The sequence below is a fragment of the Lissotriton vulgaris genome, chromosome 2_2, assembly GCF_964263255.1.
Source record: "Lissotriton vulgaris chromosome 2_2, aLisVul1.2, whole genome shotgun sequence".
NCBI classification, from domain to species: domain Eukaryota; kingdom Metazoa; phylum Chordata; class Amphibia; order Caudata; family Salamandridae; genus Lissotriton; species Lissotriton vulgaris.
The window spans coordinates 208,424,000-208,441,733 of NC_141688.1; the positions used below are offsets into that span (position 1 = coordinate 208,424,000).

The 17,734-nt window shown below is 45.5% G+C and overlaps 1 pseudogene across 1 annotated transcript; it reads left to right on the forward strand.

Annotated features, from left to right (window-relative positions):
• The first annotated feature begins 1,637 nt into the window (after positions 1-1,637).
• LOC147729249 (uncharacterized) lies at positions 1,638-17,521 on the forward strand (annotated as a pseudogene). Its single transcript, XR_015309197.1, has 5 exons — positions 1,638-1,789; positions 6,824-6,938; positions 11,542-11,568; positions 11,662-11,740; positions 16,941-17,521. The product of XR_015309197.1 is annotated as an uncharacterized LOC147729249 (transcript).
• The last annotated feature ends 213 nt before the right edge of the window (positions 17,522-17,734 follow it).

Genomic DNA, 17,734 nt, shown 5'->3' on the forward strand with positions numbered 1-17,734 from the left:
ATTCACAGAAGGCATTTAGGCGTTCTAAAGTTAGGAGTCCTAACTTCTGTGAATACCGAAATGAGTAAGTTCATTCTGTGAATACCAAAAGTAGTAAGTGCATTCTGTAAATGCCAAAAGTAGTAAGTTCATTCTGTGAATACCAAAAGTAGTAAGTGCAATCTGTGAATACCAAAACAGTAGTAAGTTTAGGATTGAGTCTTAAGTTCATTCTGTGAATCGGGCTCCAAGTCTTTACAATGCATGCTTTTATCATGCATGCCTTTACAACAAATTTTGTTGTAAAGACAATATTAGAAAATATATATGCATGGTAAAGAGCACACCTCAGCTCCCCCAGCCCTGCAATCTACCCACCCCAGTCCTAACAACTACCGGACCCTCTACCCTGAGCCCTAAAACCCATCCCTCAGCCCAAAAAACTAGCCTGACCCCAGCCTCCAGTCCACACCAAGAGCCCTAAAACCGCAATTCCAGCCCTAAAACCAACACCTATCTGCCCATCCCCCCGGCCCCAGCCCGCTTACAAAGCCGGGTACCAGTCACTCCTGTCCCCACTCATCTACTCTGCATCTAGAGTGCTGGCTGCCTGAGCTACGCATATGCGTGGTTAAGGCACATGCATGTTAAGGCAAGTGCTGTTCCGCTTATGTTGAAATGGGACTCGTCGTTCAGCCCACGTTGTAAAGGCTGTTCCCCCTTTCCATGTAGGCATACCCAGACCCACTGAGCTGCCATGCAGTGGACGCCACAGGAGAGATCCAATCAGGCTCCTCAGCTGGCTCCCACACGCTCTGCACAGACGCCCCCAGGAATGGGCTTGTTACAAGGGATGCTTGCTCCGCTTCAGGTGGGAAGACCAAAGTGCTCCTGTCTGCCAACCAGAGCTCTGTAAAGAAATAGACAAGGCCCTGATGGAAGAGAGAAGACATGTGACAGGAGCCAAACCATCAATGAGCCCAGCCAGTGTGTCATTCCATTCTCTGGTTACCTATGACCATATGTACTCCGTGATGGACTGGGAGCTACATACTGTCCTAGGTAGCGTGTTAATACCAGCCTGAAGCGCAGCAAGCGCCTGGCAGTGCCCAGGGGGACTGTGGGCGGTGGCATCATCTGCATGTCTTCAAGAACACTGTGGCTGCTCCCCAGGGCTGTCTGCCTGGCTGCAGGGCTGAGGGTCCCTGTCCACCCACTCCCAAAGGCTGACCGAGACCCTCAGGGTAACTAGGGATTCATCTGCCTGACTCTTCCCATGGGCAGTCCACTATGTCTTGAAGAGGGCAGCTTGGAAAGTCACAAAGCAGGACAACTAATAGGACGAGCTGCAAAAATAACTATAGCAATCATATAGTAATAGTGTAACATTGAAAATCTAGAATCTATAATAACATACTACCAAGTGTGGAACAGAAGGCGAATCTTATATCAGAGAAGAATAGGGCCAGTAACACGGATATTTGGAAGAAAGGAGAAAGGTACTCCGATTAGAGGAAAGACTTTTGGGGCCTACTTTACCTTTGCAATAGAGAAAGATCAGTCAGCAGGTATCGTCATACACTACAGCGGATAAGTGCACATTTTACTGTATTATTCATTTAAACGAAATACTAACATTTCTCTTCTCCTCCCCAGTCATGGCCTCCGGCCTGTATCCTGTGTACCCTCCAAGTGCCTCGCAGCTTCTGACCAAAACAGAAGCCACGAGCCTGTGTGTGTCACTGCTCGGTAATCTAGCAACAAAGGAAGAAATCACGAATTCCAACCGGTCTTCACTACCCTTGGGCTTGTAAGTAACCTCGAGCGGTGTGTGTCATCGCTACAATCTAGTGTGGTTGCTAAATCAAATATTTGCACCTGTTGAACAGTGTGGACAACATGTATGTGGTCGCAAATCTATTGGCCACTCTGGAAAGAAATGCCGCCGTCACCTAAAAAAGTAACATTTAGCCATTAAAGTGCTGAAGTTACTAATGCGAGTTAATACCAAGTGCCTGGACTCTAGGAAGACCCACACACACAGGCACTCACACGCGTGCACACACACGCGCTCTCTCTCGCTCTCTCTCTCTTTCTACAGTCAGTCTCCAAACATTTATTTGAAACATTTTAAAGAGATCCTGTATTTTCATAAATTGCACTTATAACTCCAAGGAACAATCATCGAACCAAAATGAGAGCTAAACTCTGACATACACATGATGCGAGTCACAGCAACTAGCAAAAGCAAAGAGAATCAAAGTAAAGAGGGCCACCTTGATTGCTTAGGAGACCAGTGATCCTGGAGTGGAGTCTACCTACCACCAGCCTGTCCCACCACTGCCAGATTTCATTTGACCCTCCAGGGTATGTCCCCCAGAGGGCCCACACCGAGTCGCTGGCTTTACAGGGATCAAGGGATGAAGACTTGACAGCACTTACTCTACCTGGGACTAACGCCAGAAAATCCCGAGAGGTAGCTGAGACCTTTAAAAGATGCAGTATTAATAACAATTATTATGATAATAAATGAGCAGTCCCCCAGGAAGGTTCACCGGCCTTGTAAATGGTCTCTCGTATGGTCAGCCAATTGGTCGTACCAGGTCCCCAGTCTTTTATTACAGAAAAGGTGAATTCTTCTTCATCTTTTGATCTTACCAAGACCTCCGTCCAGAACCTCGGCTGCACTCTATTCCACTCAACTCTGCGGACAGGCTGGTCAGTCTTCTAACCTCTGGGTCTACTGAGGGAGACTTGAAGATTAATTCGGACTTTGTGTTGATGGAAGTCCTTCTGTTCACCCATGAGAATGTTAGCAGCAAATTAGCAGTCTACAGAGCTCCTGCTCTATAGGAGAATGCATTTGGAATGATCATACACAAAACACCAGTCTTGTGTTGTGGTGCTCGGTTGAATCCCTCACACACTGTCATCAGTGACCACTGTCCTTATGGGCCAACCAGAGGTAAGCATACAACAGTTCCAAACACAGTAAGCATTTGCATACCACTTAGGTGCATATTTTAAGTGCATACATTAACGTTAAACAGCTTAGGACTACACCCACACGCAGATGTCACGTTCCTCCTTACTGGTCTTTGCCTTCCTCTCTACTCAACAGGTTCACTTCTGAATCCAAAACTCTCTTTGGTTCAGAAAAGCGTGCCATAACTTTCCATCGCCCTATTACCAACTATTCTCAGTTCGGACAACGTGGCATAACGTTTCAGCACCCTGTGACCCAGACTCACCCTCTCATGCACACCATCCTCCAACTTCTTTACATTATGTCATCAAACATATAGAGCTTGACACTTCTCCTTCTTTTTTAACTTCCAACAACCCAACTCTAGATACCTAAACTTGACCCTCCTTGCTGGTCCCTCCACAGAGCAGGGTGCTCTCCCTTTAGGTACGCAAAATGGAGTCTTACCTGTCTTAGAGTGCGGAGTGGCCATATACTTCCATGGCACATCGTTAACCACACTCCTCCAACAAGTCTCACTTGTCACAACCAACCTTAAGCTTTCTCTCAACATGCGGCTAAAGCGCTCCATTACACTCTTCCCCCTGGAACGGTACAAACTGAAGGGAAACCTCATATACAACGCTCGCATTACAACGCGTGTCATTACAACAAATGTTTTACAACGCAAAATCCATTACAACGCATGAAATTACATCGCATAATCCATTTCGACTCATTCCCCAAAGTAACGGCCCGGCGGAGTTAGATAAGTAATTGCATTGTAATGGATTATGCGTTGCAACAACATGCGTTGTAGTGACATGCGTTGTAATGGATTTAGCGATGTAAAAAATGTGTTGTAATGACACGTTGTAACATGTACGTTGTAAAGTGTCATGTTCAAAACTGGATGCTTAATTACCCTGTTTTTTTAGGAAAGACTTAAACTCTTTCGAAATAAAATGGGGAGTACTAGTGGTTAGTATGGAGGCAGGATAACCCTCTCATCACAATACATCCTCACACAAAGCAACCGCCTTTGACCTATTTACTTCTCTCATGCATTGTGCTGTGTATGTTTGTGTTTGTATCCTATCCTCATTGCCACTTTTGAGATGCAGGACACAGCCAATTCTAGAGATTAAGAAGTTCACCAGGCAGCATACAAAGACCTCTGGCACATTCCAGCTCCCCAGCCGCTGCCAGCTTCCAGAGCCTCTTGGATTCCATCACTCTAGAATCCAGCAGTGGAAGCATCCAGTTGGCAGGATGCAACAACACTGATGACGACCCTCCTTGTGGGGCTGTGTGACTTTTTCGAAAGGAGACGAAGTAAAGAAAAAGTCTTCAGCTGCTTCACCCTGGATGAGTAAATATCAGCAGCGAGCTGGGCAGGCCACTCTGACTGGCATCTGTCGTGCTACTACACTTCCTGTTGGCTCCTCCATTCTCCATCATTGGCAGAACGCTACCTGTTTATCAAGAAATGAAGCAGCTTAGTGGGCATTAACCATCCACTGATTAAGACCCGGTAAGGTCTGCACTCAAGCCAAAGCTCTGACAGAGCAGAGCATGCAGAGCTGAAAGCGATAAACATCACAGCAACAGAAGTAATCTATGGCGCTGGAATGGTGTTGCATCCTGTCACCTGCCAGTGGGATGTGAGTGAACATTCTACCCTAGAGTGTTTACATTCACCTTTGGTGTTTGGCTCACTCCCTCCTGATGTCCGCTGATAATTAGAACAGTAGAATGTTGAGAGCTCCATTGAAAACAATTAAATGTCTCAGGGCTAATAATGGCTGGTGAAAGCCCATAGCTCCAACATTCCAATGGTAGTCTTCATGTTTTTCCCTTATTAATTTAGAACATCCTGACCTCAGTGGGTGTGATGTCCAAATAGCCTTATATCTCTTCTGCCTTGGCTGTATCCCTTGTTAAAGGCACTCACCCGCAATATAGGGCCCCGCCTGCGGGTCAGGCCTATAACATTGCTTCAAGGCTTTTAACCCCTTCACTGCGGCGGCTATTCCGCCGCAGTGCTAAGGGGGCGGGGTGGAAATACGGCGGGCGCATGCTGGTGACGGAACCGCTCCGTCACCAGCGTCGGTTGCGCTGTGCTTATGATGGAGCGGTTCCGTCATGTCCCCGCCCGCTCAATAGAACGCTCAGCGCAGGCGCGGAATTCCTGCCGCGCATGAGCGTCGGGCGGGCCATGACGGAACCGCTCCGTCATCAGCACAGCGCCACCGCAGCTGATGACGGAGCGGTTCCGTCATCAGCAGGGGAGGGGTTAATAACCGGTCTAGCCCTCGCCAGGCTTTAATAGTCTCCTTTTTCAACATTCCGTCTGCATCCTGATTTCGTTACAAATGTCCTTGACGCGGTCAGGGTGTACTTTATTCACATGATGTCAGGGTCTGAACCATGACCACGAAACAAGAGGGAGATCTTTTTTGTACATGAGACATTTAGGAAAGGTCTCTAAGGGCAGTGAGAGAGACTAACAGCCTCGCACACCACTGACACATCTGTTGTAAACATAGGCCAGGAGAGTACAATGCCTAGGACATCACACTTTCCCATATCCTGCGAACACACAGATTGGGGGATGCTCGGCTACACAAAGGAAAGCTGGCACTGGCTTCCTGAGACATTACTGTGAAAGGAGCGATACAAGTACAGGTTAGATGGTGTTTGGTACCAGAGAGAACCTCAGACGCTGCCTCAACTCTGAGAACCTTCCCTAATGTTCCAGAGAGCCTCGATCTGCAGAAACTGTGATCTGGTCTCTGGCCTCAACGCCTGCTCTGCACATTTTCAGGACGTACATTTGCAGGTACAGAAATGTGCCCGCGAGTGTATTTTCTCCTTAAACGTTTTTCTTTGTTTCACCAGCAAATACAATTGTTTTTCTTGTATGGAACCCATTTTTCTACACTCCGTCAGAAAACCAAGGGGCCTATCATCAACGCTTTGCGATAACTATCACAAAGCGTGCTTAGCGCTCCTTTCCCTAACGTCCGCTATCGCATGTTTTCATCCCGGAGATATCGCGTCATTAGCAACGCATATCTCCAAGGCGATAAACATTCCTGCAATAGCGGGGAAATAGCCGTTTTGCAGGGAACATCACTGATTTTCCAGCGATGTTCCCTGCAAAACAGCGATAACCTTTCTGATACAACCCTGTGGTCGTATCAGCATAATCCAGCCACTATGCTAGGGGTGGCTAAGTCAAGAATTTAGTAGCTGTTAGTTTTGGAGAAAATAGCAGTTTTCTCCAAAAACTATTGTCTGCTAAAATGCTAGGGCATCCTTGCTGATAGCGCGAAGCCGCGCTATTGCTGTCCTGACATGTAGTGTATGTCAGGAACGCCCACTCTGCATCTCATAAGAGATGCAAAGGTAGGCGTAGTGCAAAGGGGTGCTAACATGCGAATATGCTGGTTAGCACCCTCTTGCTGATAGGGCGATGGTTTTATCTCTGCTATTCTGGCTTTTAAAGCCAAAAGATAAAGCCCTTGCTGATATGCCCCGAAGTGCTTTCTCCCCACTCTTACCCTGAAAATGTTTTTTTCTCCTGCAATCGACAAAGTAAATTTGTAGGCATTATGAGAGTGTGAAGCTGGCTGCAGCGTTACAGTGGACAGACAGCCTGAAACCCGTGCGTTTGTGAGTGCTCACCAATTTCTGCTGATGTAACCACCCAAGACCCTGAAACTGCACAGCTTGAACCCTGCTAATGAATTTGCGCTCCCCTCATTCCACACTGCTTTGAGTTGGCATTGCTCAATTGGTGAACCTTGATCCTCTTCCCCTAGCTTTGCTTCTTTGGTTTTCCTGTTTTTCTAATCCAGTTTGTTTTCCCGATAGGACTGCTTGGTACCAAGACGGGATCATAAAACAGAATGCGAGTGGAATGATGGAAGAGTTCCCTGCGTCAATTATCCGCAGGTTAACGCCAGCGTTTTCTGCTATAATGCAAATCGTAAGTCCGGGGTTCTATGCTCGTCTTTATTTGTGTTTAGTGTTATTTATTTTTAATGTTTTTCTTCCTTTACCTGACTTTATTCCTATCACTCTCCTCCCTACAGAGTCTTTTGTTTACACGATTTTATGTTCTTTTTTTCGTACTTATCTCTCCTTTATTTTTTTTCACCTTTTCCTTTTATCTCTCTCTTTCTTTGTTCTATTTTAATGTCTAGTCCCTTTATTTCTTTGTATCACTATGTGTTTATTTCTCATGTCTTCTTCGTCTCTCTATTTTGCAATTTTTTCTATTTTTTCATACTCGTGTACCTAACGCTTTCTCTTTTTTCCTTTGCTGTTAAAAATTATTTTGTTTGCCTCATTTATTACTCTCCACCTTCTTACATCTTTGCTCTTATTCTTGTTTTCTCTTTTCTTTGTGTCTTTCTCAGAATCATTCTTTTCTGTTGCATTTTGTCTTCCAATTATTTTTTTTTGTTTAATTACTACTTGAATTATCACTATTTAATTTTGCCCTTTATTATTCTTTCTAACTCTCTACACAGGCAGGTGTGCACGCACAATAGCTTATTAGGATAGTAATTTTGAACTGTATTCTGGAACCATAATCCTATTTTTAGCGACAAACTCTCATCTGCAGTTAGAGAAGCGTCTCAATTGACTATGCGTGCGAATGGTGCCACCTAGTGACTATTTTTGGAACCAGTTGGATTTAAAAGATATTAGCGTTGTGGGCGTGGAGGTTATGGCATTATAAAGTAAGCACTAGAAAAGCAGTGCCAGTGCTTACAAGACGGGCGAGAAAACGCTTGGTTCACATTCATGAAACCAGGACACTCCATTCTCTACTTGCGGAAAAACACTATCAGCCAGATGCATCAACAAATGGAATTACGATTCCTAAATAGCGATTTTTAAGGAATCGCTATTTAGGAATAGCAAAAGCCTATGCATGTAGGAATCGCTATAAAAATAGCGATTCCTACACATTCCTTAATTGCGACTCGCAAATTGCGAGTCGCAATTCAGGAATGCTGTCCCGTTCATTCCTATGGGCCTCCCTGGCCCATAGGAATGAATTGGAGATTGCATGAGCAATGTGCTGGTACCAGTAGGTACTCGCAACTTGCTCATGCAATTTCAAGAGTGTCAAAATGACACCTTGTTGTACCCCTGAAATTGATCTGTGCACATATGTTGCACACACACATGCCCTCAGGGCATGTGTGTGCACAACGTGAAACTTTGAAAAATGCACAAAAGTCCATTTTTCAAAGTTTTTGCAAATTACCATGAAGTTCAACTTCATGGTAATTTGCTACTCCTATTAGCGAAATCGCTAATTTTTTTACTTTGATGCATTGAATTTAAGAAATCTCAATTTGGGATTCCTTAAATGCAATCTCAATTTAAGGAATCTCAATTTAGAGATTCCTTAAATTGCGATTTTTGCATTTGGGATGATGCATCCCAAATACAAAAATGATGCATCCCAAATAAAAAAATACTGGTCGCAAAGGGGCAGATTCTTGGGCCATATGTATCAACACATTTCCCCATAGACACAGAGTGGGCAAAACTCTTTGATACATCTGGCCCTAAGAATCTGCCCGTTTGTGACCGGTTTTTAGCTTGATGCAGGTGGCTGTATAGCAGGAAGCAGGCGCAGTTTATGCTAAAATGGAGTCGGACAAAACAGTGATGGGTGGTTCACTTATAATTTCTCTGAACCACAATCCAGAGCATCGTTTTTCTCCAGCATGCCGTCAAAGGCAGGAAGTAGCAATATGCAAATATCCCTGCTCCTCCTCCAATAGGAATAGTCCTGCCAGCCAGTTCCCCTCTGAATAGGAACATAAGCAACCCCAGCCTGGTTTTAACCTATTTGGACCTCAGCAGTAGGTGCAGCTTGAGTCCTAGGGCAGAGTGAGTACAGGACCCACGTCTGGGTAGCTTCAGTCCTATAGCACAGTGATCACGTGACCCATGTCCAGACACACTGTGGCGCATGGATGGATTGATGTGGTAATCTCAGCCACTGGTAGCATCTGCTTTGAGCCACAGTCTAGTGCATCGTTTTTTTGCCACCATGACACCTTAGACTGAAACATGCCATATGCAAATCAGCTTGGCTTCTGCTCCAATAGGAACAGTCCAACCCGAACGTCTAGTTCAGGTCCCCCCTGAACGGTGACTCCAGCCCAAGTCCACTCTGAATGGAAGCACTAGTAACTCCTGGCCTGTTCCGGCCTGGTTGAGCATTGTCAGCAGCTTCGGGTCGAGTCCTGTGGCACAGTAGGCACTGGACCTACACCTGGACATCGCTGTCGCATCCAGAGCATCACACTGAGGGAAAAATATGGATGGGCGGGTCGCTAGAATTCATTTCAGCCAGTGGTAATTACTATGAGCTGCAACTCTGTTCAATCAGCCATCAACCGCCAGCCCAGCACCCCTTTGAATGGGACATAGGCAACCAATAAGCAACCCCGGCCTGGTTCCTGGGACTCCGTAAGCTATTTAAAGGCAATGCTGGTATTTGGAGTCGGTGACCAGCTAGACTGATGCATGACAATCCATCCGAGGATGCCCCACCCAAGCCTTGTGAGGGACAAAGGCCCCTCTGTGAGGGTCTAACACATGGCCCTCATCCAGAGTTCATCTGAGGCTAGGATGCCCCACCCCACCCTTGTGATGTACATAAGTTGTTGTGCAGGAGGCTCAGTTTAAGACTCCTCCACCCTGCCTTCATGACATATATAACACTCCATCTGAGACCACAATGCCCAGTCCTCATGATGCGAGATGTGCACAGCACCCCACCCATCCGTATGGCATTCCGCCCCGCGGTTCACGTCTTCCTCAAGCTGAGGGTTTAACTGCTGGCTGTAATGTAAGATCTCATGTTATGTTTTATTAAATGTTCTTATTGACGCTCGATTACCAAAGGTGTCTTGGTGCTAGCTGAGATAGCAAGGGAAGCAAACCCAAAGACAAAACTCTAACCTTTCCTGAAAATCAGGAGCTTGGGCCTGGCTTTAATGTGCCAGGGAAGGGATTTCCACACTTTAGATGCTCCAAGCACAAAACGTACGCTAGGCCAGTTTGCATAGCTGAATCTTGGCACCACCAGCAGTTTGGCCGAGGCTGGCCTGCCTGGTCCGATCCCATGCAATGCTTTGAACACCATCAGCTAGATTCATGAAAGGAAATTGCGCTCGCAAAGGGCCAGATTCTGAGAATCTGGCCCTTTGCGAGCGCAATTTTTGCATTTGGAATTCATCATCCCAAATGCAAAAATCGCTATTTGCGAAATTGCATATTTGCGAGGAATTGCATTTAAGGAATCTCTATTAGAGATTCCTTAAATGCAATTCATTAACCAATTTTAAATTGCAAATTCGCAACATTTGGCTGCTATTTACCACGAAGTCTGACTTCGTGGTAAATAGCGAAAAAATAGATAAATGCACTTTAGTGCCTTTATCTTTGTTGCATGTTACACACACACATGTCCTTTGGACATGTGTGTGCGCAACACCTGTGTAAATTTGCTTTTCAGGGGTGCTATAGGGTGTCCTTTGGACACCCCTGGCACCCTTGAAATCGCTATCTTATTTGCGATTAGCAATTTGCTAATCGCAAATAAGGAATACACCCCATTCATTCCTATGGGCCTTTAGGCACATAGGAATGAATGGGGAGTTATTCCTTATTTGCGATTAGCAATTTGCTAATCGCAAATAAGGAATGTGTAGGAATCGCAATTTATTTAGCGATTCCTACATGAATCCCGTTTTGCAAGTCCTTAAAAGCGATTCCTTAATAATCGCTATCGAGGACTCGCAATACGGCTCTTTGATGAATCTAGCTGAATACACTTTTAAAGGGTCGCAGGGAGCCAGCAATGTTTCTTGATGTAATTCGTGACCGAATGATATTTGGGAATGTTATGCAGCCCCCGGGCTGCAGCATTCCGCAAAGGGGCCTCCATATCAGATCAAATAACAAACACTGAATCTAAATGGAAAAATTGGTGTAGTTACTGGTGATCTAGATATTGTGCACGGATGCAGCCCTGGTCCAGGGTTTTTGGTTTCTTCTCCTTTGGGGTGTTGCGATGGAGGAGAAGTGTTCAATGATTGTTTGGCACCACCTGTCAAGGGCATTTTGTCAGAAAGGTAGGAAAGCAGATTGGTGAAGTGTAAGAATGAGTGAATGAATGAGAATATGGGCTTGCATCAGCATGGTATCTCTGTTTGTATTGTAATTATGGAGTTTGGGATAAACTTTTAAACAACATTTCAACGGATTACTAAAGCCACATATGATTTCAGTAGAAATCATTTGTAACTGGTCAAATGGATTTTTCTCCATGCGTTTCTGATATTTCTTTATTCAGTGAAAAACATTGCAAATCGTGCGAATATCCAAGTTGGCAAGGTGTTTGGACACGGACATTTATGAGGGGTCGAGGGGCGATAAAAGTAGAACATCTATACATTTCCCTCTTCATGGTCATTGATTATTAAAAGGATGCCACAAGGCTGACTCGACACCACAACTAACTCATTGTTTATTGTCATTTTTCATTTCCACAGTTAAAGATGCAGTTTGTGTGGACAACAGTAAGTCCTGTTTCATACTACACATTATTGCACACTTTAATTCCCGCACACATTTTCAGTTGCTTTAATCATATTTTTCCCTTTTTTTCTCAGCTTGGAAAAACATTCTAATGGGATGTATTTTAGCATCCATATTTGCCATATTGCTGATAGCGGCGGCCTGTATGCGAGGGTAAGTGATCATTATAATTATTAGATAGCTATTTCGGTCATCAACAGGGAGTTACTGAATTTTCTTTTTCTTTCAACCGTTTCTTACGCCTGTATCTATGTCTTTTGTAGGCAAAGCTTCATTTACCACATGACGTACAACCAAATCTAACCACAAATCCGTACTAAACGTCACAGTGAATAAACGTACCCCGTGGAACACATATTTCCCATCGCCCCTTACATGCATCTGACTTTCTTTTCTTCAGACATGTTTTATTTCTATTATCTTTTATCTATTTTCAATTTTCCGCTTTTTCAGTTTTACATGCTGTAATTTGGAATCTCCTATACGCTGGTTCCACAAATAACCCACGTGTTATTTTATGCCTGCCATGGCTGTCTATTGTTTGCAGGCACAAGCACCACTTTCATTGCTTTCTTTCTGATCGATCCGTAATGCATTGGGGGGTTGTTATTAGTCTCTTTTCCCATTGCTGGGTTTCTGATTGTTCCATAATACATTGGGGGCTATTTGTAGGCAGTTATTCCACTGATGTGTTACTGATTGGTCCATAGGCTCCCCATAGCCAATCACAATGCTGCAATGCAGCGTTTTGGTTGGTCTGAGCGCTGTGTTACGGTGCTCATCCAGGGTATGGGAGGCTGGGCTTGTTCTCCACCCAGGTTGTAATCAACTCCAAAGAGCTCCACAAACTCAGCCCCAGACGCAGCGACAACTGCCAGCTTTCGTCACCAAGCAATACCCAAGGCCCGATCTCCTGCCGACACTGTTGCTGCACCTTCACAAACCTCTACGTCCCAGCAGCAGTACCCAGCCTACCGCACATCATCGCACACAAACCTCTGAACTACATCCGCCTCAACGTATGCTCCAGTCACAAGCACGCTATAGAAATATGAGACCTCCTCAACACCCACACGCCGGGCGTCGCCTTCCTCACAGAAACCTGGACCAATGTCAACTCAGCGCCCGACATCACAATCGCCGTTCCCGATGGATACAAGATCCTGAGAAAAGACCGCCCCATCAATCCAGGAGGAGGCATCACCATCGTCCACAAAACCTCCCTCCTCATAACAACCACTGACCTGGAAAACACCACTACCCTCATGGAACATCTCCACTTCCAGATCCATACCAACACCAGAACACCTCTCTGTGGAACCCTCATCCACAGGCCACCTGGCCTTTTTGTTCCCTTCACTGACACCGTCACTGACTTCATCGCATCCCACAAGATTGCCTCCATAGACTACATACTATTCAGAGACCTACACTTCCACCTGGACAACCACGAGAACCCCAACACCACCACCCTCCTAGAGAACCTCGCCAACACAGGACTGAAGCAATACAGCGGGACTCACTCTCGACCCCGTCTTCGCTGGAAGAAACAGCATCTCCTTAGCTACACCACGGAACATCTTTCAACAGACCACCACTTCATCCATGTCTCCTTCAGAAAACCCAATGTACTCAAGCACATGCACCGTCTCCCACACAGAAGCTGGAACAAAGTCACGAAAACCAGCTCACCGCTAGCCTCACCAGTAGTACCCCACCTACAACGACGCCAGATGCCAACACCGCGGCACACAATCTTCAACACTGGATCACCAACTGTGCAGACTCTCTCACTCCCCACAAGAAAGCTACAGGACAACACAACAAGAAACCAAGCTAGTTCACCCCTGCACTCTAAGAATCGAAGCGATCCTGCTGACGACTCGAAAAGACACAGAGGAACAGCAAAACCCCAGAAGCATGCGCCGCCTACAGGACAGCCACCACAGCACACCACCAACTCATCACAAGAAGAACTACCTGCAAGACAGAAACCACACCAACGCCCACAGCTCCAAAGAACTCTTCTCCATCATCCAGGAAATTGCCAAACCCAGTACCGAAATAACAGATGTACCTCACTCCCAAGACCTCTGCAACAGACTACGCACCTTTTTTCCCCTCAAGATGAAGATGCTGTATGACAACTACGACAACCAGGACCTCTGCATCGCTCTTGCACTCGCCCCAAGCGATGCCTCCCAGCAGACCCTACTTACTTTGACCCCCTCTCATGACAGAACACACCATAAAGACCATGAAGAACATCCCCTCAAGATCACTCTCAGACCCCTGCTCACCCCACATCTTCCACAGAGCCGCCACTGCCATCACACTTGAACCACGCTCGACGATCAACTACTCCTTCCAGACCACGACATTCCTCTGCAGACATGACGGACCTTAAGAATTTAAGGCCAATCTCACAGCTCGCATTCACAGCCAAGGTAATTGAAAAGGCAGTTTACACCCAGCTAGCAAACGTCATTGAAGCCAACAACGTCCTGGACATTGCCTAATCTGGATTCCGCAGCAACCACAGCAACTAGACCGCCCTACTATCCACCACCGACGACATCCGCACCCTCCTTGACCAGGGCTAAACGGCAGCTCTCATCCACCTAGACTTCTCAGCTACCTTGGACACTGTTTCCACTGCATGCTAGCCACCAGACTCTATGACGGCAGCATCTGAGTAAAAAGGGCTTCCACTGGATACGATTATTTCTCACTGGCAGTACCATTTTAATACCCATTTATAGCAATAAGCAACAGAAAGGTGACAAGCCCAGCTTTGGAAAGGGGCTTTCACTGTGCAGCAACATGTTGCATTTAAAGTAGTTTTTAAACTGTTTGAGCTAGAAACACAATAGTTTTGGGGATAAAATCTGTAGATTATGCGGCAGATGATGGATTATCTGGCAAATGTGACAAATCTTGAATTGTGCGAAAATGGCCATACAATCGCATAATTACAGTGGCCAACCAGAATATATCAACTTCCCCCTCCAATTCTAATCAAAGCCATTGACTCTTCGCACTAGGATAGCTTCACAATTACCTAACTAATGGCATGAATCTCATCACGCTGGCAATCAATAGTCCACTGCGGTGCAAACCTCCAGCTGTCATGTTATAGATCAATGCATCATAGGTAACATAAGGATTCCTGCACTAACTCAATGTTTGTGACTGAGGAGCCCAAGTCAGCTTCCAGTGGCTTCGCCTCTTTGCAGCCACTGGATCGATCATTGCTGAATGAAAGCAATAGGAGCTATTCACCAGGGTGAATTTGGTCGTAAACATACATCTATGATTGAAATTACCTTTTGTATGCCTGCTAGGAATTCACACAGTGATCCCTGGAAGGCGTAAATCCATTTACGGGGGCGTGTATCTGTGCAAAGAGGGCAGACATCTCTGCAGCCATAAATCCCACTCATGGCCAGATATTTACTGCTACCACGAGCTGGCGTAATGCCCTTTGTATGGTGTGAGGGCAATGGACCATCACCAGATTTAACGGGGATGTAAGTGTAGAGATTTCGCTGTGCGAAAAATATTTTGTCAGTGTAGAAGACAAGGGTATTTGCACAAGGAAGATTATGCCTGCCATGGAGAGACCTCCGAAGAGTGGGAATCGGATGCAGCATAATAGGTCACTTGACCCTCCCAGGAGTACGCCTGGAAAACTCTACCCGATGCAGATTTCCATACGCCGTCCCGGAAATATTTGTGAATAGAAGAAAAGTCGGTAAAATATATCAGGCAGATGTTTCTGCTCATAGGTTTTATAGTTCATTAGTCAAGAATCAGGTCTGCTGACTGTCGGTTTGAGGGGTGTCTGTGCCAGGATCATGCTCTACTTAAATGAAAATGAGGGGATTGCATTCGAGCTGGTGACTTAACAATTTGGAGTCAGAATTCAAGACATCCCACCCCCTCCCCACTCCTTAGCATCTCATACATCTCACCCTTTGGTATGACTTTATTATCTCTCTATATCTGGATAGTGGTGCAGTGAAAGCGAAGGGACCCCATGCAAAGTGTGTTCAGGCGCCCCAGTGATTATTGAGTCCATTAGCACAACCGCAGAACACTAAGGTGCCAAAGCTTTAGCGCCCTCCAATTTCAAGGTTGTTCTACTTTGGTACCAGTGTCTGAACCTCCGAGTCTTGGTGAGCATGGATGTGGGACCTGTTTCTGCAGTTTGCTGCCCTGTCTGCCAACGTGGGCCCTTGCTTGTGTATTAATCCCTTCTTTCAAAGTGATCCTCACTCTGTAACTCTAGCTCATTCCTTTTGTTTGGCCTATATATGATTCTGACTGCATCCCTCTCTTTCTTCCATCTTCTGATACTGCACAGCTGTCATTTCTCCTACTGCGGTCTAAGAGGAGCTCTACTGCCACCAGGATAGATCTTAGCACACACAGTAATGAATAAATGTAGGGCCCGATTCACAGAACCAACTTAAGACAAAATCCAAAACGTACTACCATTTTGGCATTCACAGAAGATACTCATTTTGGTATTCACAGAAGGCACTTACTCATTCCGGTATTCACAGAAGTTAGGAGTTCTAACTTTAGGACTTCTAAATGCCTTCTGTGAATACCAAAAGTCTTAAAGTTAGGATTTTTCTCAGGTTAGGAGTCCTAAAGTTGGGATTGCTTACTTTACTACTCTGAAACTGAGAATAATCCTAACTTGAATACTTTCGGTATTCACAGAAGGCATTTAGGAGTCCTAAAGTTAGGACTCCTAACTTCTGTGAATACCGAAATGAGTAATTGCCTTCTGTGAATTAGAAAATGGTAGTAAGTTTAGGATTTTGTCTTCAGTTAGTTCTGTGAATCGGGCCAGTAGTATTTTTACACCTGCGGGAAACGCCAGCCTTGGTAGATTGAGAACACAACATGGACTGGTGCATGCTAGCAGACAAAAACGGTAAACCTGGGTAGAGGTTGTCCACGCAAATCGGAAAAATTAGGTCCCCAAGACGATCATTTCGTGGTACGGTGGAGGAACCTCTGGGGGGACTCAGAACCACTCACATATGGGATCAATAAGTTTGCCAATGTATTATTCCTGATCAACCAATGCTTTCTTGATTTCCATTTTACTTATGCCTCATGGATTGCTCGAATGATATATGACACCTTTGTGGCCCTGTGATTATGTTGCACTGCCTTTTTGTATTTTATTGCCTTATACAATTTAATAAATAGACTTTAAAAAGGTGTTTTCTACCTTTCCTGGAAAGTAGAAACGTAGAGACAGGTTGCTAATTATCCTGCTTTCCTCTCACAGCTCAGTATCATTTGATCTCTCTCCTCTCTCTGTTTCCCCCAGGAACCAGTTCATTTGTTGCCTCGATAAATCCCACTCAGGGACTGTGGGCAACTCGAATGAGGTTGGAAGGGTCACAGCCAGGGTGCCCACGTGGAACACTACAAGCATTTACACACCGGTGGTAGACGTGATCGACCCAGTATATAGCAATTCCGTGAATATACTTCCTGAACCCCGGCTTCCTGCCATACGGCCAGAGATGCTCAACTACCGAAGCCACCTGTCCTATGACATCCCGCGTTCTGAGTTGCCTGCCATTCCGACTGGCCATAGCCGCGTGTATGACAACCTGGGCTACGATGCCTCCGGGGAACAATGAGAAAGACATTTCTATATTTGCTTTATCCAGGTATGTTCCTGAGGGCAATATCTTAATACTCCATCTAAGAGCACACAAGTCCTTGCAAAAACATTTCAGGATGCTCCACCTAGAGACTTTTGCGACTCCTGGGACTCATGACTTGAAAGTGGACCTAAGCGCCTGCAAAGATTGGATGGACATATCACTGGATGGGTGGAACTACACCCTACAAGGAGTCTATGGGTTCTTTAAAAAAAATACATCCAACGTGTACAAAGAGATTGAAAAGAGCTAGCTTGCCTGATATCCCCTATGGACAGAGATGGGGGACAGCGAGTGAAATGCCCTTGATCCTTTCATCAGATTGCTTTCATGTCTGAAGGTCAGCGACCTTCAAAGTGCACAGTGCAATGATTATGCAGAGTCTATGATAAGAGTTCCTTTGGGAATGAGGGCCATCTAAATGTATCCTTCCTCCACTTGGTGGGGAGAA